Source organism: Lygodium microphyllum, chromosome 23 (assembly GCF_053477565.2).
Source record: "Lygodium microphyllum isolate KBCC chromosome 23, Lygodium_microphyllum_v1.1.10, whole genome shotgun sequence".
In the NCBI taxonomy this organism is placed as follows: domain Eukaryota; kingdom Viridiplantae; phylum Streptophyta; class Polypodiopsida; order Schizaeales; family Lygodiaceae; genus Lygodium; species Lygodium microphyllum.
The window spans coordinates 89,630,798-89,655,458 of NC_141157.1; the positions used below are offsets into that span (position 1 = coordinate 89,630,798).

Below are 24,661 nucleotides of genomic sequence, written 5' to 3' on the forward strand. Positions count from 1 at the left end.
GAAAAGCAAAATGAAGGGAGAAGAGTAGCTCGCATCATCAATTGAGTCATGGCATAGATATCTATGGCATTGGGATCAAATAGAGGGGTTCAAGGCCACATTATTGTGGAGTGGGATCTTGTCTAAGTAGTATTCTAAGTAGTCTAAGGTAATTACATGTAGTGATGAAAGTAGGGTTGGGGCAAGAGAAGAATTCATCTATAAAGTGGACTATAGAGTCATACAAATATTTGGATGTGAAGACAAGGGCCTCTTCAAGTTTAGTACAATTCACATTGTAGTTTATAGGAAAGTCATATTGATCGTGGACATTGGTGTCAAAATCCACCCCTACTCCTCGAGGGTATGGCATGAACATTGGGTTGTTTTTCTCGAAGGACAGGATGTTATAAAAAGCCATCCAAGTGTCCATATTCACATCATAGATGTGCCTTCTCCATGTGGGTTGGCACTTGTAGCCAAGCACAGATCTAGGCACTTCAAAAACTTTATTCTGCCAAAATTGGGAAACTTCTGTGCCCCATAAGGTGGGGTTCTACTCTCTTTCAACCAGCCATTTCTCCCCGAGCTTGCTTCTGATATTAATCACTTCTTCCACCACCTTGATTGGCAAAACCCTATGCAAGTTGGCGGGGAATTGGAAACTAAGATCAAAGGGGTTTCTAGCAGCTTCCTATTGTCCCCAGATTATCAGGTCCGAGTGAAAGCTTGTTGGGAAGTCGTCCTGGCTTGGTGGCATAGGTGAAAAGTGTGTCTTTATTGGATACTCTTTAGAGTAGAAAGGGTATCGCTATTATAACCCTATCACATGTAAGTTCAGAGTGAGCAGGGATGTCATCTTTGATGAAATGAGTAGTTGGTATGCATCTAGTGGTGATGCATTGGATGATAATGATGATCATGACACTCATGTGCAGGATGAAAAGTAAAAATCACGGACTCTTAGTGGACCTAGTAGCACTATAGATAAAGACAAAGGAAATAATAAAGTGTCAGATGGCATTGATGCAGTTCTTGATGGAGACTCCAGTGGCTCAGAGAGCTTGGATGATAAGCTTGGTATTTCTTCTGTCAAGAAACCAAGTGTACAGAGAGCTCATAGTAATGTAAAGGCTCCATTGAGTGATCCGGTGGTACGCAGATCTAGCAGGGTAAGATACCCTATTAAAAAATTTGGTTTTGAAGGTTATGTAGCTCACCATTATGCTTATATGGTGAAACTAGTTGAGGATGTTGAGCCCACATGTTTTGAGGAGGCTGTTGGTCATGCTCATTGGGATGTAGCAATGGATGAGGAGATGGCTGCATTAAAGGCCAATAATACTTGGGATCTAGTATCATTGCCGAAGGGCAAGAAAGCTATTGGATGTAAGTGGGTTTATAAGATTAAGCACAATGCAGATGGTTCTATTAGTAGGTACAAAGCTAGGCTGGTTGCAAAAGGCTATGCCCAGACATATGGCATAGATTATGAAGAAACCTTCAGTCCAATTGCCAGGATGGCAATTGTCAGATATGTGATTGCTTTGGCAGCAGCCAAAGGTTGGAGGTTGTAGCAAATGGATGTGAAGAATGCCTTCTTGCATGGTGATTTGCAGGCAGAAGTGTATATGGATCAGCTAGCAGGTTATGAAGATTTAGAGCATCCCACATATGTGTGTAGGTTGAAGAAGGTGCTCTATGGGCTCAAGCAAACACCTAGAGCATGGTCTGACAAGGTCAAAGAGTATCTTGTCAATATTTGCTTTTATGTTTCTGATGCTGATCACTCACTTTATGTGAGAAAGGGAGATGCAGGTTTGGTCATCATAGTCATCTATGTGGATGACTTGATTATTACAGGTGATAGTGATAGTGGGATTGCTGAAGTCAAGGACTTTTTGAAGAAGAAGTTTGAGATGAAGGATTTAGGTGAGCTAAGGTACTTCCTTGGCATTGAGGTGATCAGATGTGATGATGGTATATGGATGTCCCAAAGACAGTATGGCTTGGATATGTTGTCCAAGTATGGTATGACAGCATGCAAACCACTTTCAGTCCCATTGGAGTGGAATGTAAAGTTGAGTGCTGATGTTGGGGATGAGATAGAAGACCCTACTATGTTCAGGAGGATAGTGGGGAGTTTGATCTACACGACAATTACAAGGCCAGACTTGAGCTGTGTTGTTGGTCTTGTGAGTTAGTTTATGCAAGTACTTAGAAAGCCACATTTGGATGCAGTCATACGCATTTTGAGATATGTGAAGTCCACATTACATTACGGACTTTTCTATGAGGCAGGTATAGATGTACAGGTGTTTGGATACACAGATGTAGATTGGGCTGGTAGTATGTCTGATAGAAGATCTACCAGTGGATACATGTTCTCTCTTGGTAGTGCAGCAGTTACTTGGAGTAGCAAAAAGCAATCTGCAGGTGCTTTGTCGAGTACACAGGTTGAGTATAGAGGTGATGCTATTGCAACATGTAAGGTAGTATGGCTGCAAAAGTTATTGGCTGATTTATATGTGCAGGTGGAAGGTCCAGTTGTCATTTATTGTGACAACATGAGCAATATACAGTTGGCTAGGAACCATATACAAAATAGGCCAAGTGTTCCTAACTCTACCTTTCTGTTTGCAAGTGCATGTTATGTCTTAAGTGTGGGGATGCTAGTGTCTAGCTGCTTGACAAGTTCGTAGCTGTGTCGATCAATCAACCCTAATCAGTAAGGTCTTAAGTGTGCAGACACGTCCATGCCCGTCTGCTGTGCATACCCCCTGCATATGTTGTTACCCAATAATGCATGTCTACCATGTACTAGTTCTGCCTTAAAGGGGTCCCTTCCTCACCACCCACCCTCGTACCCCCTGTCGTCGAGGCCGTTTCCCTTGTGGTTGCTTTTATTGCGTAAATTTTCCCTTTTCTATGTGAGCATACCCTACATTCACCAAAATTCTGATCCAATCTTGTAGTCTTTTTTGTCCCTTTGAATGATACACTTTTTCTTTTTACATCCCCATGTTCCGGATTACCGTTTTTGTGTTATTCATTTTTGAAGCTTTTCCCTCACAATTGGATGTATTTCCATGCGAACACGTCCTTATTGCTTCAGAACGGTGATCTAACATACCAGCCTTGTCCTATGATTTCACTTGGATATTCTTTATTTTAGTCACTTGTCATTCTGCCATACGGTTTGTCCGTAATTATTTTTTGTGTGGTTTCGTGCCTTTTTCGCGTCGTTTTTAACTTTTTTCCATGTGAACCTACCCTATTCTCCTCAGAATTCAATTTTGACTAAATAGCCTTGTCCGGCCCCCTTCCTGCCCAATTCTCCTTTTCCCTCTGCCATGTTTCACCCTCTGGATTTTTTGTTATTAATTTTTATTGGTGTTTTTTAGCTCCATTTTTTGGTTTTTTCCATGTGAACACCTCTTAATCCCATCCGAACTGAGATTTAATGTGACCGCCCTGAAGATTATATATGTTCTAACATTTTTCCTTTTTACTACCCTTCATTCCGGTGCACGAATCATTCAATATTAATTTTTAAATTTCGTTTCAAGGTTGATTTTTTGGTTTTCTCCACGTGAACGGGTCTTATCTTCGTCGGAACTATGTTCTGACATGATAGGCCTTTTTGGCATGACTTTTCTCACACTTTTTCTTTTTCTCATGTTTCATTTTGGCGAAGAGCTTTTTTGATATTAATTGTCATCCTGTGAACATCCTGTCGTGTTCTCAGACACCCCATTGCCCTTTTTCGTTGTTTTCCCCTCCACTCACGGCACCTTTTTCCTTCTTACCACATTGTGTTCCAACTCATGATTTGCATGTTATTAAATTTTCTGTGTTTTGTCGTGTCCCTGCGCACCTCGCCTCGCGTGTGAACGCGTATGTTTTTGCTTTTACGTGCCTTGTGACACCCCCGTGGCATCCGCACCTTCCCTGTCACCGTCCGGTCCCCCGTTGCTTCTCGTCACTCTTCTTTTATTTTTTATTTTTTATTTAAAAAAACCCATTAACACTTTAAAAAAACACCTAAAACCCTTAAAATTTTATTAAAAATTAATTAAAAATAAAAAATAGCTACAAATTCCCTCACTAAATTGGGAAATTTTATGGTTTATCTTACTAGTTATAATACAGAGAATTAATTGCAGAAAATTTAAATCCTTCACAATTCATTGAAAATTGAGGAAAAATCCATAAAAATCCAAGTTAAATGCAAAAAAATCATTGAAATTTCCATCAATGCATTTGACTACTTTTGGAATATTTTAGAAGCTGAAAACACCTTGACACATGATTACCCTATTATTTTAAGGTCAAAATGCTAAAACTTTTACCTAAATTCAAAGAAATTTCATTTTAAATTCCAAAAAAATGCCAAAAATTTACTAAAAAATATAGATCCATTGTTGAAGTTTAATGGTTTAATTCTCACTCAAGGTTGATTGCAAAAAGCTAGTTATTAAATTTGTTTTAAAAAAACCATAATAAATTAAACATTTAAAAAACACATAAATAAGAATAATAATGATAATAACACCTAAATACTAATCTGAATTAACTAAACCAAATATGACCCTACTAACCTCGCCTTCATATTTCTTTTTTTAAAAGAATAAGGTGCTTCAGTTTCTTTAAGTAGTGACTTTTGCTTTTTTGTTGGACTCATTGCATCTTGGGATCCATCCGTGCACCCTCAGTCTCTTGCATACACACCCCTGCCAGGTATTTATATTTCTTACTTTTTTTCTAACCCCTTAACCACGGTTAATTATTAAAATAAACTTAAATCACCCACTTTTCCTTGCGTACTCGCGCCAAACACACATTTTTCTAAACAATTAAAAATAAACCAACCGTTCACTTAGCACGCGCTTCGTGCGCTACAGACACAGCTAAGTTTATTAAAAATGAGCCTGCCATCACAAGTGCACTCACTATACAAAAAGTGCTATACACACTTAATTTTTAATCAATGAATATCCATATTTTAGATTACACATTAGCTTTACATGCTTTCAAACTTGATTTAATTGGCTCAATTTGCAGCCCATAGGTAGTTGCATCAATTGCCGCATAGCCATTCTTTACAGCTGAATCTTCTAATCTTTTCTTCATTCCACCATTGCCAAATTTTGGCTCCAGTGGAAGATCAATTTTGACCGCATGAATTTTTTCGTCTTTCCAAAAGTTTAGCTTCTGTGCTTCAGCCTCATGGAAGGCAAAACACTCCCTCTTGTCGTATTGTTGGATGTCACACCAAATACAACGCCTCTTAAAGCCTTCTCTCATGGGTCTTTGAGTTGATGCTCGTCCTCACTCTTCGACTTTGACATCCAGCTTCTCTACTTTGGAACTAATTTTTGTAAGATTTAGATGAAGGTCATGCATGCTTTTAATGAGTTCATCCATTACATCATTTTTAGAAGGAACAGAAGAAGAAAGAGTTGGTTGATTAGTCAAAGGAATGGGGGATTTTGAAGGTGGAACAAGCTCCATCAATGGAGTTGTTGAAGTTGAAGTAGAGCCTAATCTTAGTCGCATCCGCTCTCTTCAAGTAATCATGTTAATTGCATCAGTAACATCCGTCCATACAGTCTTGACTCATGATTCGGAGGTAGTATCTTCTAGGCAATCATCAAGCTCCTCTTGTCGAATGGGATCTACAGCCTTAAGGAATAACTCAATCTTCTGACCTTCCATACTTTGTTGGTCTTCAGCATCAAGTTGTCCAAATTTACTTTCAAACTCATGGTATAGAGCTGCTGCAACTAAACCTTTGTTGGGTTTTTCAACCCATTCAATGAAACTTTTCTTCATCATAAGGCCAGAGTCTTCTAAGAATAATTCTTCACTTAGGGCTTTTTTGAATGGATTCCAATCCGCATCTTGTTGGAAAAGACCATGGATTCTTTCTTGAAGACCATGCTTGGCTAGTTTGGCAAAATAATGGCTCCATGCATGTTGCGTTACACCAAAGAAGAGCATTTTCTCAATATACAAACGAATGAAAACAGAGACATTTTGACCATTAAATTGTTTTAATTCATGCCCAACTTCTTCTAGGGCCTTAATAGCTGTGAAATCAATATTCTCTTCTTCTTGCTTTTGTTGTTGTTGTTGTAACATTTGGATTTACTGTTGTTGAGTGTGTTGCAGTATGTGCACCAATTGTTGTAGAGTATCTCTTGAAGAGTCCCCCATCTTGGAGTTCTCTTACACCGACCTTCATGTCAGGTTCACTAATGTCGTAGCGTGTAGGGTTGAAGGTCACCATAGGGGTTTGGCAAGAGAAGAATGTATGGGGGTTCAAGAGCTTAGACTCCAAAGATAGTAGAGATAAGAGAAGGGTTGAAGGTTTCAAGCCAAGCTCTTGAAGATAAGAGACAATAGGCAGGGTGTAGGTAGATTCAAGGAGAGGAGTATATGGAAGAGAAGGGGTTGGAAGAGATTGAAGATGTAGAAGAATACTCCCAAAAAGAATTAGAAAATATAGAAGAATACTAACATAGATGAAGCCTGTCAGTTTCTTTCAGCATTATGAGAAAATATAACTCTAATAGACAAAAACGTGTACAAAATAATACATTCCTCTATGTTGCTTAGATAGACAATCTGATGCTTTCAATGGCTCTGAAAGGGGGGCAAAATACCAAGACACCTGGCCAGAATCCTGCCAGATCACTCCTTCTTCATCTCCCACTTTCGGAGTGCTGTTCATTGCTTGAAAATAACGATCGCACGTCACGTGATTTTGCTAATCTCTTTTTTTACATAAAATCCTCTCAAATTGGCTGAAAGCTACATGCTTTCTTTTACATGTCCTCCTAATCTAGAAGTTATCTATAGTTTTATGGATTTTTACAAGAGATAATATCTAGAATATCAAAAATTGACTAAAAACTTGTCCAAAAAAATCTAATATTTTGAGTCATGGACACTAATATCAATGCCTAAAGTGGCATTGGCTCTCTAAATCTAAAAGGAAGCCACACTCTAGATTTTTTTTACACGGTATGCTTGTAGTGGTATGACACCACCCAAACAGAGGTGCTTGAAATAGCAAATACCAACTTAGACTAGAGCAGAAACCAAATTCAACACCTTAATGAGCAACTGGTCCAGTCATGTTCTTCTTCACAAAGCCCTATTGTGCGGCCAGTTCATTCTTTAATCCCTGTGGACTTGGTAGTTCTCTAGAGGCAGGCCACATTATGTTCATTGTTTCAAGCTAAAGTGGAAAGATTGCAGTCCAAAATGGATTTATTATGGTCTACATTTGAGCAATTTCAAGAGTATGTTCCTCCCAACCATTTCTTTTTTGTCCACTATCATTGCAGAAGTTAGCATTCTATATTAAGCTCTCAACAATGGATCTACCTCTTCCAGAGGATGGTTGGAGTGGAGCCTAGTCTTCTGATTTGTTGACAGAAGTTGTCTGTATGGTCTTTGAATATTTTGTGACGTTGGATACAATGCTGATGTCTTATATGTATCTAGGAGGTAATCTATTAATTCTAAATGATGTATATCTATCTTGGTATGTAGGGGATGTGGTCTTACAAGTTGCCTTTTATATCAATCATTTGGAGTTGAGGATAGATGAAATGTTCCAGTGCTATTCTTCTAAAGTGGTTGTTTTCCCTGACACTTTATGGCATTCAATGATTGATTATGTAGTCCTGAACCAATGACAGAATACAGCCTCTACTCATATGTAGAACACTAACCAACTGAGGGTGAATCTTTTAGCTTATCTTTCTAAGAACCGTCCATTTGATTCATCCTTCTTTGATGCCTACCATCGACGATCTATTTTAGGTCCCTTTGTTCCTAGCTTATTTTATTATCAACAAATGGTCCATTGCTTTTTCCCTTTATCAATCTAGCTTAGCAACCATCTTACCTCTCCTTTTCCAACCTCAGGGTGCTCCTCAAATTCCAATCTTTACCTATTGTTCTTTCATTGAAGATCGAGTTTTTTCCCCTTCTCCACCTTGTCCTTCCCCGTCTATTCATATACCTTCTACTTTTTCTAATTATTAATTAACACCTTTCTTAATTGATTTGCCTAAATTTTCAGCTAATCCTTCTTTAGCTTATTCCTCATTTTATGATTTTGCCTACCCATCTCTTCATGCTCTTTTACTCATTCCTCTTCCATCTCCTACCACTTCTATTTCTCAACCCCCTCAGTTGGTTAGTGGATATGAAGGATTTGATTAGCAGATTCCAAGAAGAAGAGGATGGAGCTCAACTAATTCTCTTATGGGACCACAAATTAATTGGCCATTAATTTTAGGGGACTAGACAATTGCTAGTCAAGCATACCAAAATTATCTCCATTTTTTCCAACAATATTCACAATCTCTAGATCCTTCAATGAAATTGACAGCCCATTTTGCTTGGTCCTTAGTATATATGCATAGGCATTCCCATAACAATAAAAATGCCATTCCCAAGCTTTGTATGAATGTCAATGTGAACATTGATTCCCAACAACTAGATGTCCTATATTTCATGCCCTTTGTCTACCTAGCAGATACCTTGTCTTGCGGATGTGCTGCCTTCAATTCTTTCAGAATCCTCCAAAATCTTTTGTAGATGAATCCTTATCCATGGATCGTTTTCGTAATCATCAAGCTTTCAAAAGGGATCATCTTCACTGAAACCCTGGATGTATCTTTTATGCTTCTTAATGCTATATCTCTCTTTTGGAGGTGCCATTCAGATGGTTGTTTTGTGTTTGTGATGTATTAATTTTTATGTGATGAATTCGTGCTGGTTGAATAATTTGTTCGAGAGCTCTCTTTTCGACTATTGACACTGAGGGTGATGGTGGATGAAAAGCCTACAATGCAAAGCTGAAGAACCTCTTATATCCTTTACAAATTTGTCATGAATTTCTATTATTTATAAGATGTGTTAATGTATAATAGTGTTTTCCTTTAGTTATACTCTTTCTTAGATACAGGTGACAAAGGTGGGGTCGTGGTGGGGTGATTATTGAAGACAAAAGACCAAATTAAGCTCTTTATTGACCTTGTATTCTTATTTTCCTTCGGTCGCAAGAATGATGCCTTTATAAGTGTGGGGATATGTTGAATGCTGAAATGACTAGATTTTTTAAAGTGATTTTTTGTTGTTTTTGAAGTTTGAATGATTGATTTTGATGGATTTTTAGTGATTATTAGTTGTTTTGGAAATGTTTGAAAGTGTTTTTGCATGATATTGATCATATTTTAGAATGTCATGATGATTCTCAGTAGAAATATGAAACTTTCTGATGTTCTGGTAGGTTCTGTTGAGGTTTTGATTGGTTCTAATACCTTCTATTTTATTCTGATTTTCTTTTGTATGAAGTATGGATTGATGATTGATGAAGGTTGAGGTCTTTCAAAGCTTATTGAACAGTTTTTGATAGTTTGGAATGGTTTTAGTATGAGTTATGAGGATATCTTGTTCTCTGTTGATCTTTTGTAACCCTTTGTAAACCTTTTGTAGAGCCTCTGTCTCTGCTTTGTTTCTGTTCTATTCTGTAGATCTTCTATAAGTATTCTGTGGAATGAGGGTGTGACTTTGGAAAATTTTTCTAACTTTTGGGAAGGATGAATCTAATTTCAAAAGAGCTAAAACAAATGGAAGAAGTAGCTATTGAAGAGACTGAAGAGCAGACTGAAGTGACAAAGACAGAAGTGCGCTATGAAGAGACATTGTAGTGGCTCTGGTGCCCTTTTATACCTCCCATGCCTCTTGGGAGGTGCATCCACGATCTAAGAATGATTATTATGAGTTATTATTGAGTATTGTAGTGAGGAGAGGATGTACTATTGATTAAGAGAGAGAGTCAGAGATAGACAATTCTATCAAAACAATGTATCTATCTATGAGAGATTGAGAGAGAAAAATATGAAGACAATGAAGATGAATATTATGTGATTATTTCCATTCAAAAGTGGTGTGTTTTTTTATGTTCCTTGTTCTATTGATGGATTTTAAGAAGATGTTGAAGATTATGGTTGATTCTATCAAATCCATGGAAGATATTTACTATGATGCTATGTGAAGGTTTGTTATTTTCCTTGTTGTGGTTCTCTAAAGGATGAAATAAAAGCTTGTTGATAACCTAAATCCACAACTTGTCGTAGCTTTTAGCAAGTGTCATAAGGGTAGCATCTAAGCATCTAAGGCAAGAAACCAAGTCCTCCCCTGTATTCTCTGCTAAGTTTGCAGCCAAGGTTAGAATTGATCTCTACTCATAAGTGCGTCTAAGGCCGATCGGTGGTTGGGGTTTGACCAAGCTAGATAGTTCAGCAGATGATTGTTGCACCTTGGGTTGCTCGTGAGGTTGTGGCTTAACCTCTTGTTCAATGAGTGTGGTTGGATCTACGGGTATCATGCTATTATATGCTTTTGAGGCCTTAAGGGCACAAGTGGGATTAGATTGAGGCAGCTTGTGAGTAGCGGGTTTCAAATTTTGTCAATAGCTCGGTTTAGGCTCTCCTAGCCTAGGCTTTTGAGATTCTATGTGTTTCACAACCTTAGTCTCTTGTGGCATGTTGCCTGATTTATCTTAATGCTTTGGGTGGTCAAGCTTTAGGGTGATGTTTAAGTAGTGCCCATGGCCATCTTGGCTTGAGGTACCCATATCCATGTATTACCCTTATAATAGCCTTGAGCTTGCAAAAAGGTCTTGGAGGCCCATCGCAACTTGATCATTTGTCAATGTTGGTAGTTTCATCTCAGTCTTCTAGGTTTTGAGTGCCAATTCTTAGCCTTGCGGGGTCATTGAAGTCTACTACTAGGTGGCGGGCCTTGATGTTTAGGTATCCATTGAGTCTTTGGTTCATGCATCTCAGATTTGGCTTTAGTGATTTACATGTCTTGAGGTTTTGTGGGTTGTGACGGTGTCATGATGCTACGCGTCCACCACTACAAACCTCAGGGTGGAGTTTTTTGCTAGGATTTTGATCTCATTAGTCAACCTCGTTGTGTGTGTCTTTTTGTTTGTATTTCTGCATGATGCACGAGCACATAGAGTTATGCTAGGCACATTCTCTTTAGTGCATTCATAATTTTTGTGTGGACATTGTTTGATTGGTTGCATATCGTAGATTTGACATTGCATTTGATCTCAAATCACGAAGTTCTATTCAAATCATATTTTTGTTAGGGCACATTGCATGGAAGAACATGTTCATATGAAGAGAATGTCCCTTTTGAAGATTCCAAGGATGAGTACACCATGCAAGAGAAGACTCATGAAGGAAATTCAAAATTGGGATAAAGGGATATTTGGAACATCAAAGTGCTTTGGTACTAAGTGGAGGATCCTGAAGTAATGATCATCAATTTCGGTGGCTATTGGTCAATGACTATGGGAGTTTGTTCTCCACGATTGCTTGCCAAGCATAGACTTATGTGGAGAAGATATGATATGTGGAAAGAAGCAAATAGTCATGCATGTTACCGATGGAGCGTATCAGATCAGAGTACAAAAATAAGAACACTGTCAGATAGTCACATCATCATCATCATAATGCACGTACGGGAGAAAGTTGGTGTTAGGGCCTTGTAGACTCATAATTTATATGCAAGAAATTTGGCATAGTGCCATGGCAAGTTTTGTGCCTTGTTCAATTTTGGGGGCTCCAACTCTGACATTGGTGGCCGTAGTGGCATTTGGACCCTAGCCCCTCCCAACAACTTCACCTTCTTCCCCACAAACCCTCAGGCCACTATTGCGATGAATGCCTTGTTATTGATTTCATAGCTCAGGAGTTGGGATTTCCTTAATTAAATGCATATTTGCAATATATGGGATTGGATTTCAAGACAGGGGCCTTCTAGGGTTGACGAGTGCTTCATCACCTGGACTGCCTGGGGGTTTAAGTGGACCTCTCTCCAACTGCACCAATTCTTGGTGGGGGACTTGGAAATATTGATATTTTGAGCTCAACACTTGTTGGAGAGGCTCCTTCCTCCAATGGAAGTGTTCTTGGAAGTAGCTCTAGAACAAGTATTCATCGTGCAAGCAACTCAGGCTTGATGCCAGCTATTCTACTGTGCATGTTCATGTAGCTCTTATGATAGCCTTGAACATGGCTGAGGCTTTGACTCAGAACCCTCCTCAAGTTTGGACACCTCCTCAACCAGCTGTGGAAACCCAAAGATTGGAGGAGCTTGCCTTGAAGAAATCCCAAAATTCGATTCCGGTGACTCCAACTCTACCTAAGGCAATGAGTTTGGTGGATAAGAAAAAACACAAGTCTTTGTGGCTAGTTGATTCAGGGATGAAAATTCTCATCAGGTCAAGCTCTATTGAGATGAATTCTTCTCACCGACCTTTTATCCTTGGTGGACCATATACTCCCAAAACTCCCCGAGGGAAGCTACTATTATGGAAGTCTAATAAAGATGGTGTAACAGTTTCAGCAACCCCAAAAACTGACCAGAGTAATGGTTCGCAAGTAAGTTCACATGGAGTTGCAAATGCTAACACATAGGTAACAAATGCTATGGGAATATGAAGCCAGGGTCAATGGAGAAACTTACAAGATCAAAGACAATGAAGAGCAAGTGGGATGCTACATCTGGAGTAAGATTAAAAGATATTACATAAGATAAATGGATTTCTATAAAAGCCCCAAACAAAAGTGATTTTTTCAATGCCCTTAGAAAAAAAAAAGCAACCACTAATAGGAATGCTTCCTTGAGTGCCAATAAAGCCAACTCATCAATTCAAACAAAGGCAGATGCAGTGAGCATAAGCTGCGGAACTGAAACTGTAATACATAATGAGGCTACTGCTAACCTATGCCATGGCTCTGATGTGAAAGAAAATGTAAGAACACAGGCTGCTCTCTCTAGCTAGATCTCAATCGTGATCCACAATACCATTTATTTAAATGGCAATCGAGTGAATGGGTCTATGATGAATGAAACAATTGGTTCATTGAAGGGGTCTTTGGATGGTGAATGCCGATAGGAGATTAGTACATGTGTTCCTTTACCTGTAGACTCGGAGGAAGAGGTAGCAGCTTTTATGTGGTCTCTTGGTGCCTGGGAAGAGAACACTGAAGGTAGTGAGTTGATAGATAGGATGACGACAAAGATGATGAGCAAGATGGCGACTTTGATGATGTAGGTGAAAAGGGCATCATATCAAGCGTTTTAGCTTTTAAAAGTTATTCATTAAAGCTTAAGATTTAAATGCTTAGCCTTAATGTTTTAAAAGACAAACATATTAAAAAAGGATTCATTTTTTTTAGAGGCCAAAAGGAAAAAACCCAACATCAAAGTAGAAGAGAATATCTATAAAAGGGAGGTAGTAGGAGAGCCTTGCATCGCCATATCGAGGGAGGGGGGGGGTCACCTTATAGAACATGTAATATACCATGTGAGTTCCATCCACTTGATTCTCCTCAAGTTAATTCGAAGGTACGCAAGTCGATGGGCAGCTATGTAATAGATCCCTGAAACATCCATCCATCTCCGTTCCACGTACACAGGTGATGGATTGTAGATATGATCTAGGATGTTCATCATTTCAACCCTTTTTCGATAATCCAGGGAATGCATCGCAGTCATAAACATGATTCGGAACACTAAGAACCTGTTCCATGCTCCATAATTCTGCAAGACAACATCGAAAGTAAGGAAATGTTCGAAATAGCAACATTTGCTTTACTTCATCTTATTAAGATTTCTTAAAAATAAATCCTTTGTTGGTTCGCTCTAATACCAACTGTAACATGTCCACCTATTCCCTTCAGGACACATCTTAGCAGTCCATCGGAAAGGAGATCTAGAAAGCTCTGCTTGGCACTCTCATGGAATGTCACGGGGTTTGCGATCTAGGACTTTCCACATCTGCCACGTAGCGGAAGTATTCTGGCCGTTCCCACTTTAGGACTAACCTGAATCAGGGTTTTCCCTAATGGTCATTTCCTAAACAGGAACCAACGTCTGCGAACTACTTTACGCAGAAATGCCAGGGCCGAAGCAGATTCACGCTGCACTTGGTTTAAGGAGAATGGAAAATGAGAGGGATGCAAGGCTCGACCTCTCTGCCATAAGGCATAGTCCCATTCCATTCCCCTAAGACATCATAAATCGGGATTATTATAACTTAGACTCTAGGTTAGCGCCCTTGCTGTTCGTGTCCTTTGAAATGATCTTCTTGTTGTCCATCATGATTGAGAAAATTTCTCGGCCAACCGGGACCACCCATCTGTAGGACGGACCCATGGCCACATCCACTGCACTTTCCTCAAGTTGTTTTAGTTATCTAATTACCTACCACATTTAGTTGGACATGCATCAATTAGCTTCCTTAATTAGCCTGTTAGGCACCGGTTCCTTCACGTAATCATAGCACTTGACATAGAAAAGCAAGGTCAAACAAGTTCTTTTTCAACAAGTTATCATATTTATCTTTGAAATACATTTATAAAGTCCAACCTATAGGCTTATCCATAATCCGTCTGAAGGCTATATAGCAATCCACAGGGATTATTAATCCAAGATTCTGCCCGTAGACTAGTATGCGGGCCCCGAGATCCAATCGCGAGTCACGTTGGCCTCTTGTGCAGGGCCCGGAAGGCGAGGGATTTACGGCCAGAGCCCCCCTTGGCACCCAAGAAACCTCTTTCTCTAAGTAGCGCTCAACGGAGAGACCTCTCGTGGCATGTTCGGTCCACCTTCCCAGCACGGTTAACAACCCCCTTGGTTAGGGTCAGGCAGAGAGTCGAGGGTAACTAAAGCTGCCTCTCCCTTTAGGCCTTCAACCTGAAGCATTAGATATCTTTTCATCCATTAATTCTTTGAGCAAACAAAGAAAACAATGCCCTCTAAACTATTACAAGCACAATCATTTCCAGTGGTCGTTATTTTGGCCAACTGCTAAGGAGTGAATCCTTCTTTCCAAATGCGTCCAGCACTCGATCCAGGTTCAATTGCGACTTGGCAAGATCCCCACGGGTTTGTTTGTTAACCCTTATATCCTTGGGTTAGGGTCATACCCTATTAATCCAACTTAACCAATACCTTAAGTTTTATTAGCAGTAACTATGTTATTCCAAATTACTGATTGGCCTTTTGCTTCCAAGCAATTATCTAATCCCCTTATCTTGGTCACTTTTTCCAAGAAAGGTGCTATGTCAGGATGACTACTCATCCTCTTGCAAGATAAACTTGCGCAAGAATCTTCCAATCTCATTCCAAGGAATTGGCCATTCCCTTGTGATCAAATCACAAGATCATGCGACTCTGCAACTTGTTGCACAAGTGTCGCATCTAGTTCATGGGACTATTTTACCCATCAAACGACGTCTTCTAATCACAGAATCATGATTAGATAGGAAATAGGGTTAGGGTGTCTTCATAACAATTCGTTCCTAATTGCACTAGGCTGACATTGTCGGTCCTAGGGCTCAGAATTCAACCCAAGTTTCATCTTTTTAGCGAGCAATCCTTAGGGTAGAAACCCTCGATCATTTCTCGCAAGTATGTCCTACTGTCCCTACATTCCATGAATGTGGGCAGGTCTTTTAGGGTATGAGAGTTTTAGCTCGGCAATAAGAGTGACTAGGTCATGTCCTCAACGTGCTAAATCCTAGTTAGCTCTTGGATATGTTGCATCGATTTAACCATTCCTAAGCGAGTCCCTCGCATTTTAGATGTTTAGGTTAAACCAATTTTCTTGTCTATTCTTGAAGATATTTACAATACCATTTTTGTAATCACATGATTCATTGCCTATATATGAGTAGATTTACAAACCCTAACTTTTTTGGTTAAGATCAAAGCATATGTTAAGTTATGGCATAATTCCTATTGATCCTTCTATAACATGCAATCAAGATTCATGCTACTAAGCTTTAGGGTTTTATGTTTAAAACGAACCATGCATCCTTTTTCTAGTTTCATTTCTGAATGAATTATTTGCATGTGGAATTTACATAACCATTCATAACTACTTACGTAATTGATTGAGATTTATGTCAATTTCCTAGAGATTAATCTACTTCATGCAGCCCTAGAGTCATTTCCATGCCTAGCAAATTCCTACTGTTATTAGCAACCTTCTTTAAAGAGTCATTTCGAAGAAAAGTTGTCTAATAATGCGACATGCGATTTATTCTTTCCATGCCTAATTGAAGTGTACTACCATAATTTCGATTTGTAAAGATGATCATTAGTTGATCTAAATTTGTTACTTTGCAATGCATATAAACAAATTACTAAGAGTGCATAGACGTCTTATGTCCTTTCATTCGTTTCTTTTGAAAAATACAAATGACTGATTCCTTGATTGTGAGTTATTTTCTCTAAGATAGCCAATGTTTTTAATCGTAAAGGTGCATCTTACTTTCGTGAATTAACCATGCATAATTACGATATTATGATGTAAATCAAAAATAGGAAGAAAACCTGGACTTGTGGATTTGGTGAAATGTCCACATGGATTTTAGGAGATGATCCTCCTGCAGTTGCGCTTTGTGCCTTTTTAGGGGCCATTGCGTATTCGATCTTCTCGCCTTGGTCACAGACTTATGATCTTGGCCCGTCTCCTTCACACACGAAGCTCCCTTTGTGATTCGACTTCCTTGACTGATTGCTCCGTCCTTCGGAATCTGGCTTTAGAAGGCCTTATAGGCTTGTGGGAGTTGCAATAGGAAAGATGGTTTTTGATCCGGCGGTTAAAGTGAACTTGAGGAGAATCAATGAAAAGAGGGTTTACAACTTGCTAATACGGCTTGAGTGGGAATGTCATGGGAGTCTTTAAAGAAATTTTGGGGGAAATCCATGGAAATGGCTTTGTGGAAATGCTGAGGAGAAGTACTCAATTTCCGAGGATGCAAGGGAAAAGGGTGCTTAAGTCCCCGGTTTGTAAAAAACCCGCTTTGTAGGGGCAATGGAAAAGGGTCCACGGGAAGGGGGTTTAAAACCTAGCCTAATGTGAGCTTACGGGGGATGTAAGGGGAGGAAAATCCATGGAAGGGGAGTTTAGATTGACTTGGGTGGAAACCCCATGGGAAGGGAGTGCTTAAATCTCAGAGGGGGGGGGGGGTTATAAAAACCCACTTGAGAGGCAATAGGAAAGGGGTTTTAAGAAACACGGGGGTTAAAAGTGGCCAAAAAAAGGGATTTGTATGGAACCACATGGGAAGGGGGGTTTTAAATAGACTTGGTGGAATGAAAAAGGGGGAAAATCCACGGAAGGGGGGTTTTAAAGATCGCTTGTGAAGGGGGCTTATGAAAGTCCCCTTAGAAGCTTTTTGAAGCTTCTGTAGGCGTGGAGAAGCCATGTGGAGGAAAGGAGATGATTTTTAATGGCAGCGTGTTGGCAGTCAGGGCCGAAATGATGGAAGCAGCAGCATTTTTGTCATCCGGCGGCAGCGTTTTGTCCTTCTCCACTCCACGACAGACTTCAGCAGCCTCACGACCCTCTCTGCTTCTCCTCAACAGTCTTCAGCAAACTTACGACTCTCTCCTTCCGCCTTTTAGTTTCCCCTCTCCACCCTATAGTGATGGTTTTTATAGCAAGAGGGATAGGTACCTCCCCTCCCCCACGCGGCCTGATGCATGACCTATCCCCTTCCACGAGCTCCAGCAAACCAGCTTAGTCATCCGCGCCTACTCCCTCTCCTCCAGCACAGCCTTCGACTGGATAAAGAAGGGATAATTAAAGAAAAATTTTCCATAAAATTTATCCTTATCCTCTTGATCTCCTCCCAAGAGGAGGTTCATATGAGGATATTCGGTTTCTTTTTCTTTGGTCTTGTTTATGCAAATGGAGATTGTACAATTGCATTGTCCGTATATTCAATGCCGTCATGGTCATTGCGTGAGACTCACGTGTGTATGTAATATTTTTCAGTAGGAAATATTACACTCATGTTGTCACAATAAATGGAAACTGGACCTTCCACCTGCACATTTAAATCAGCCAATAACTTTTGCAGCCATACTACCTCACATGTTGCAACAGTAGCACCTCTATACTCAGTCTCTGTACTCGACAAAGCAACTGTAGATTGCTTTTTGCTGCTCCAAGTAACTGCTGCACTACCAAGAGAGAACATATATCTACTGGTAGATCTTCTATCAGATATACTACCAGCCCAATCTGCATCTGTGTATCCAAACAAGTATTCATCTATACCTATCCCATAGAAAAGTTCGTAATGTAATGTGGACTTCACATATCTCAATATGCGTCTGACTGCATCCAAATGTGGCTTTCTAGGTACTTGCATAAACTGACTCACAAGACCAACGGCGTAGCTCAAGTCTGGCCTTGTAATGGTCATGTAGATCAAACTCCCCACTATCCTCCTGAACATAGTAGGGTCTTCTATCTCATCCCCAACATCAGCACTCAACTTTACATTCTGCTCTAACGAGACTAAAAGTGGTTCGCATGCTATCATACCATACTTGGACAACATATCCAAGCCATACTGTCTTTGGGACAACCATATACCATCATCACATCTGATCACCTCAATGCCAAGGAAGTACCTTAGCTCACCTAAATCCTTCATCTCAAACTTCTTCTTCAAAAAGTCCTTGACTTCAACAATCCCACTATCACTATCACCTATAATAATCAAGTTATCCATATAGATGACTATGATGTCCAAACCTGCATCTCCCTTTCTCACATAAAGTGAGTGATGAGCATCAGAAACGTAAAAGCAAATATTGACAAGATACTCTTTGATCTTGTCAGACCATGCTCTAGGTGCTTTCTTGAGCCCATAGAGTGCCTTCTTCAACCTGTACACATACGTGGGATGCTCTAAATCTTCATAACCTGCTAGCTAATCCATTTACACTTCTTCCTCCAAATCACCATGCAAGAAGAAATTCTTCACATCCATTTGCTGCAACCTCCAACCTTTGGCTGCTGCCAAAGCAATCACACATCTGGCAGTTGCTATCCTAGCAATTGGACTGAAGGTTTCTTCATAATCTATGCCATATGTTTGGGCATAGCTTTTTGCAACCAACCTAGCTTTGTACATACTAATAGAACCATCTGCATTGTGCTTAATCTTATAAACCCACTTACATCCAATAGCTTTCTTGCCCTTCGGTAATGATACTAGATCCCAAGTCTTATCGACCTCTAATGCAGCCATCTCATCATCCATTGCTGCATCCCAATGAGCATGACCAATAACCTCCTCAAAACATGTGGGCTCAACATCCTCAATCACTTTCACCATATAAGCATAATGGTGAGCTGCATAACCTTCAAAACCAAATCTGTTAATAGGGTATCTCACCCTGCTGGACCTGCGTACCACTAGATCACTCAATGGAGTCTTTGCATTGACACGTGCTCTCTGCACACGTGGAGTCCTCACTGAAGGAATACCAAGCTCATCATCCAAGCTCTCTGAGCCACTAGAGTCTCCATCAAGAACTGCATCAATGCCATCTGACACTTTATTCTTTCCTTTGTCTTTACCTATAGTGCTACTAGATGCACGTGAAGATGTAGAGCTACTCCTTAGTCTCCCAGACCAAGGACTATCAGATGATGTCTCCGGTCCACTAAGAGTCTGTGATTCTTGCTTTTCAGCCTGCACATGAGTGTCATGATCATCATCATCATCCAATGCATCACCACTAGATGCATACCAACTGCTCATTTCATCAAAGATGATATCCTTGCTTACTCTGAACTTATATGTGACAGGGTTATAACAACGATACCCTTTTTTCTCTAAAGAGTATCCAACAAAGACACACTTTTCAGCCTTTGGATCCAATTTCTTCTGCAACTCATATGGCACATAAACATATAAAATACAGCCAAACACTTTCAAGTGTGAGACATCAGGCTTTTTACCTGTAAAACATTCTTCAGGGGTCATACCATGAACTGCAGCTGTGGGAGTTCTATTCATAATATAAACAATAGTATGAATAGCCTCAGATAAAAAATGCTTAGGTATATTCTTTTCAACCATCAAGGCGCGTGCAACTTCTACAATATGCCTGTTTTTCCTTTCTGCAACCCCATTTTGCTGTGGGGTATACCTGCATGTAAACTATCTCTTTATCCCATGAGACCTCAGCCTTGATAGTTCTAAAGTGCTCAAATGCTTCACTATTTTCCTTCATAAAATATACCCACAGCTTTCTAGAACAATCATCAATAAATGTGACAAAGTATGAATTGCCTCCAAGAGATACATTTTGTGTAGGCCCCCAAATATTTGTATGCACAACATCAAGGATATTTTTGCTTATATCTCTGTCATGTGAAAAGGGTTGTCTTGCCTGCTTACCAAACTAACATGCTTCGCATACCTTATGAAATTTTGCAATTCTAAATGTAGGCAAACCTGTAACAACCCTTTGGACTGCATTAATTTCAGCCTTTGTACATTTGCATGTCCAATGCGTTTGTGCCAAATTTCAATATCTGCAACAACACCTTTTCCTTTAGCATACATAACAACATTCATAGTAGGAATTCCAGCATCCAGAATAAACATATGTCTAACTCTACTTCCAACCAACCAGCACTTGTCATTGAAGTCTTCTACAAAGTAGCCCTTTGCATTAAATCTGACTTGCAGCCCTTGGTCTACCGACTGACACCAAGTTCTTTGTAATAGATGGCACATATAATACATTTGAAAGACTCTTTGTCTTACCATCATGAAAAGGACAAGGGAACTTTTCCAATGTGTGAAATTGGGTGGCATGAATCATCACCTGTCTGCACATAACCTGTATTTTGCAAATCCTACAACTCTCCAAACCATTCTGCATGGTTGGTCATATGATTGGATGCAGTTGAATCAATATACCAAACATCATCATGTGTTCCCTTTCCTGTAACAGCATTCAACATATGCTACATAACAAACAAACGTTCATTTTTGTCTTCATTCTGTCTCGTGAAGACAATGCATAGTTTCCTTGCTCCAACTTACCATTGTGAATATCATCTTTCTTAGCATAAAATTGGGTTGCAATATGACCTGTTTTGCCACAGTAGTGACACACAATACCAAAGTTGTTAGAACCTCTATTCTGCCATCCACCTCTTCCTCTAAAGCTCCCCCTACCTCTAAAGTTACCACGACCTCCTGAAACCTACATATCACCAAATTGTTGATTCAATCTGTTTTGCTGGTTGTCACTACCACGTCCTGTACCATGGCCTCTTGAAGAGGACCTGCCACGTCTCCTTCTGGAGTAGAAAGCTTGGACATGTTCACCACTTTTTTCAGATGTCTCACTCTGCATGTTGATCTCTTTAGTGATCATAAGGGAGACCAACTCATCGAAATCTGGAAATGGCTTTCTGACATATATGGAAGTTACAAAATACTTCCAAGCCTTTTCATTGTTAAGTCCACCCAAGGTAGATGACACCAAATCATCATCATCAGGCATTGCATCAATCACTGCCAAGGCATCTACAATGCTCCTTACCTTCAGTGCATACTCATTGATAGACATCTTCCCTTTCTTCAATGTATTCAACTCTTGCTTAAGTTGAATCTTTCGTGCCTTTGTATTTACGAAAAACATACTTTCAAGTATGGTCCAAGCTGCATATGAATTCTCTACATTTCTAATATGTCCTAGCATATTATTGTCAATTACTATAGACAGCCAATACATGACCTTTTTGTCTTTTGCATTCCATTCCTTCCGTGCCTTTGCCTCTTCTGCAGTTGGAGGATCACTCACCTCCAACTCTTTTTCTTCACCTGAAACAAACTCGTAGAGGCCTCTTCCAATAAGGAAGTTCGTGACACGGAACTTCCATGAAGGGTATTTGTTCTTGTCAAGCTTCTCAATGATGGGGTTTCCACTATTCTCTGCCATTATCACAAAACTAATACTAAACAACAAGCAAATCTTCAGCAACCCTCGACCTGTAGTGCACATCAATATACCAGACAGCCTTTTTCACTATTTTCTCAACAATACATGGAATTTGCAGCTAGTTTGTAGATAAAACTTGTGTTTATTTGCTGGTAAACACCTTTGAACTTACAGATTTGAAATCTGCAATCTATGCACTTGTATACGACAGACATAGCTGAAATTGCAGGATACCTCGAACTACTATCCGTAACCTTGCGAGTCTAAAATGGGGCCTGAAATGACCACGGATGGCCAAAATAGCATCAGGCAAGCCCTATAGGGCTTAACTGCGGAATACATAGCACTCTTCGCGTACACCAAATCTCATTGAAATCTGATATTTTTGCTCTGCCCTGCTTTCGGTGCCTCCACAAGCACTATCCAAGAGAAGAAGTAGAGAATCGAATAGCTTCTTACTCGTTGCTTGCTTGCTTGAATCCTTGGATCCTCTCCTTCACTTTAGCCTTCAAAACCAGCCTCACTCAGTGGTGCAACTCTGATACCATGTCATGAATCGCGTGGTGGGGGGACTTCTCAAGATGCTGTGCTGAACACACACATAATGCACAAGGAGAAGCTCACTCAAGAGATAAGAAGAGAGATGGAGGCCAAAAAGTTTTCTTGCTGGTTTCTTCTTCTTCTTCCACACACGTTACAATGTACACAAAGTATAGATAAGATACAACATAAAGGAAAGTGGCCTATTAAGTCAAACAATGCATGACCGACTACACTAGTCGACTGGCGCTATAACTATGCCAGCTGTAAATAGGTGTAATAACTTGAATATAATAAGTAATGAGTCACTGGCCTTGTGAGAGTCATAATGACCACCGATGTGCTAAGTGTAGATGTGTGGACCCATCTAACCAGGCGGTCCATCATTAATGTATGCATGTGTTGAGCTTGTCATCTCAACAGCCAATCCTTCCTAAAGGTCATGTGAGAAGATGCTCCGCTATCCACGATCCAAGGCTTCTCCTAAGTGGAAGAAGATAGGGATGTATCCTCCTCAACAAAGACATGCACAAAGGCAGACTCCGTCGTGGTGGGGGCTACCTTTGAGTCCTTCTCCTTAGGCTTCAGATGAGGGTATTTTTGTCAACACTTCTCCTTAGGATGAGTGGCCTTTCGACAGTGTGGGCATTTGGGCTTCTCCTTCACATCCTACTTGTCCTTAGCTCTTTCTAAATACATTCACAAGGCGGTCATAAATACATTCACAAGGAAGGCTTGGAATGACACGTGTCCCCCTCTGAAAGCTTCTTTCTTATAATAATAATAATAATAATAATAGAAGATTAACAAGGCTCTCAGAGAACACCTAGAGACTACTAATAAATGGAGAAGTGGTCAGATATCTCAAGTGGTACCATTGCAAAGGTCTGAATGGGTGTTAAGAAATTTGGTCTGCCCATGTGTCATGACTAAAAGTGCCTCACATATAATTTCACTATTATGAAAATCTGGAGGAAAATAAAAGAACACAAAGAATGTGTAAACCTAAAATTTGCTCAAAGAGCCAAGCTTCAAACTCTTCTTCCTTAGATTTTTTGTCTTGGGTTGGAGCCTGGAGGGCCTATCGTCCCCCTCTCTATGTTGTTCCTCTGAGCTCAAGGATATGGTGTAGCTCATCGAGTCGCTGCAGGCTCCCCATCACCTCGCCCCCTGACCTGCAGGAGGATCGCATCTAGCTTAACATCAATTTCTCCCAAGTCAACCTCAACGACATTATCTTACCCTCTGATGAATATTTAGGGATCAAGAGGTGCGCGTTGCTATTTTTTTCTTGATGCCAAATGTTTTCTTGAAACACTTGGATGTTTTTAACATTTCCTACGTGTAGGAAATGTGCAACCATGTGCATGAGCACTCTAGCTCTAGTTATGTGTGGGCTTTTCTTGTTGGATTTACTTTTAAGTTGAATTGCTTAAATACAGTCTACTGCCATTTGGGCTTTCGAAGGCCAGTTTCAAAGGGCCACAAATAGCAGCTTGCTAAAGGTTCTTGATGCCCCTAAGTAGCATGGCAGTCAACAATAGGCAAGAGAAAGGGCAAGATATGCAAGATGAATACTTAGGAAAGGAATACTAATGAAAGAGGTCCTAGCTAGGCATGTGCACTTCTATTAAACATGTGCCAAATTCTTATCCTTGCTATGTAGTAAGAACTGTTGTTGTAGGTTATAGTGTGGCTTTCCATCAAAGGTGCAAGTTCCCCATTGGTACTTGGATCTATGAGCAATAGGATTGGAAATGGCATAGAATGAAGTGCAACAGTGGAAGTTAAACCTAGTTTGCAACAAGTTTATTGACAATAGATCCAATTTCCACAACAGCATCGGCTGCTGCCACTGAGCTATGTTCGAGTAAGATTGCTGCAACTGAAGCGTAAAGCATAATAGTTCAAAGAAAGCTTTCTTTGTGATTGAGGGTTCTGAAGGCAATGAATAATGGAAGCAAAGTCATAGAACATGCAAAATGAAAGCCATTCTCGAATGTGTGCACAGGTGACAACTTAACAACATAGGAACATGCATTGACTGAAATGAAGATTGTATAAGTAGGAATCTTTATATAAGAAATGCTCAAAAGTCAAGGTAACTCTCAAAATTGTGAGTATATGTGTTGTGGTGGTTGGGCTCCCATATGCTAAAGTGGCACCAAAGAAAACATCATTGTGCCCTGAAATGACTGAGACACTCTGATGTTTGTCCAAAACCTTGGTTCAATTTGCAAAACTCTGGTTTTTAACAACT

At 39.9% G+C, this 24,661-nt stretch overlaps 1 pseudogene; it reads left to right on the top strand.

Annotated features, from left to right (window-relative positions):
* LOC148016450 (eukaryotic translation initiation factor 3 subunit B-like) overlaps positions 1-24,661 on the top strand; it is a 143,593-nt pseudogene that overhangs the window by 115,147 nt on the left and 3,785 nt on the right.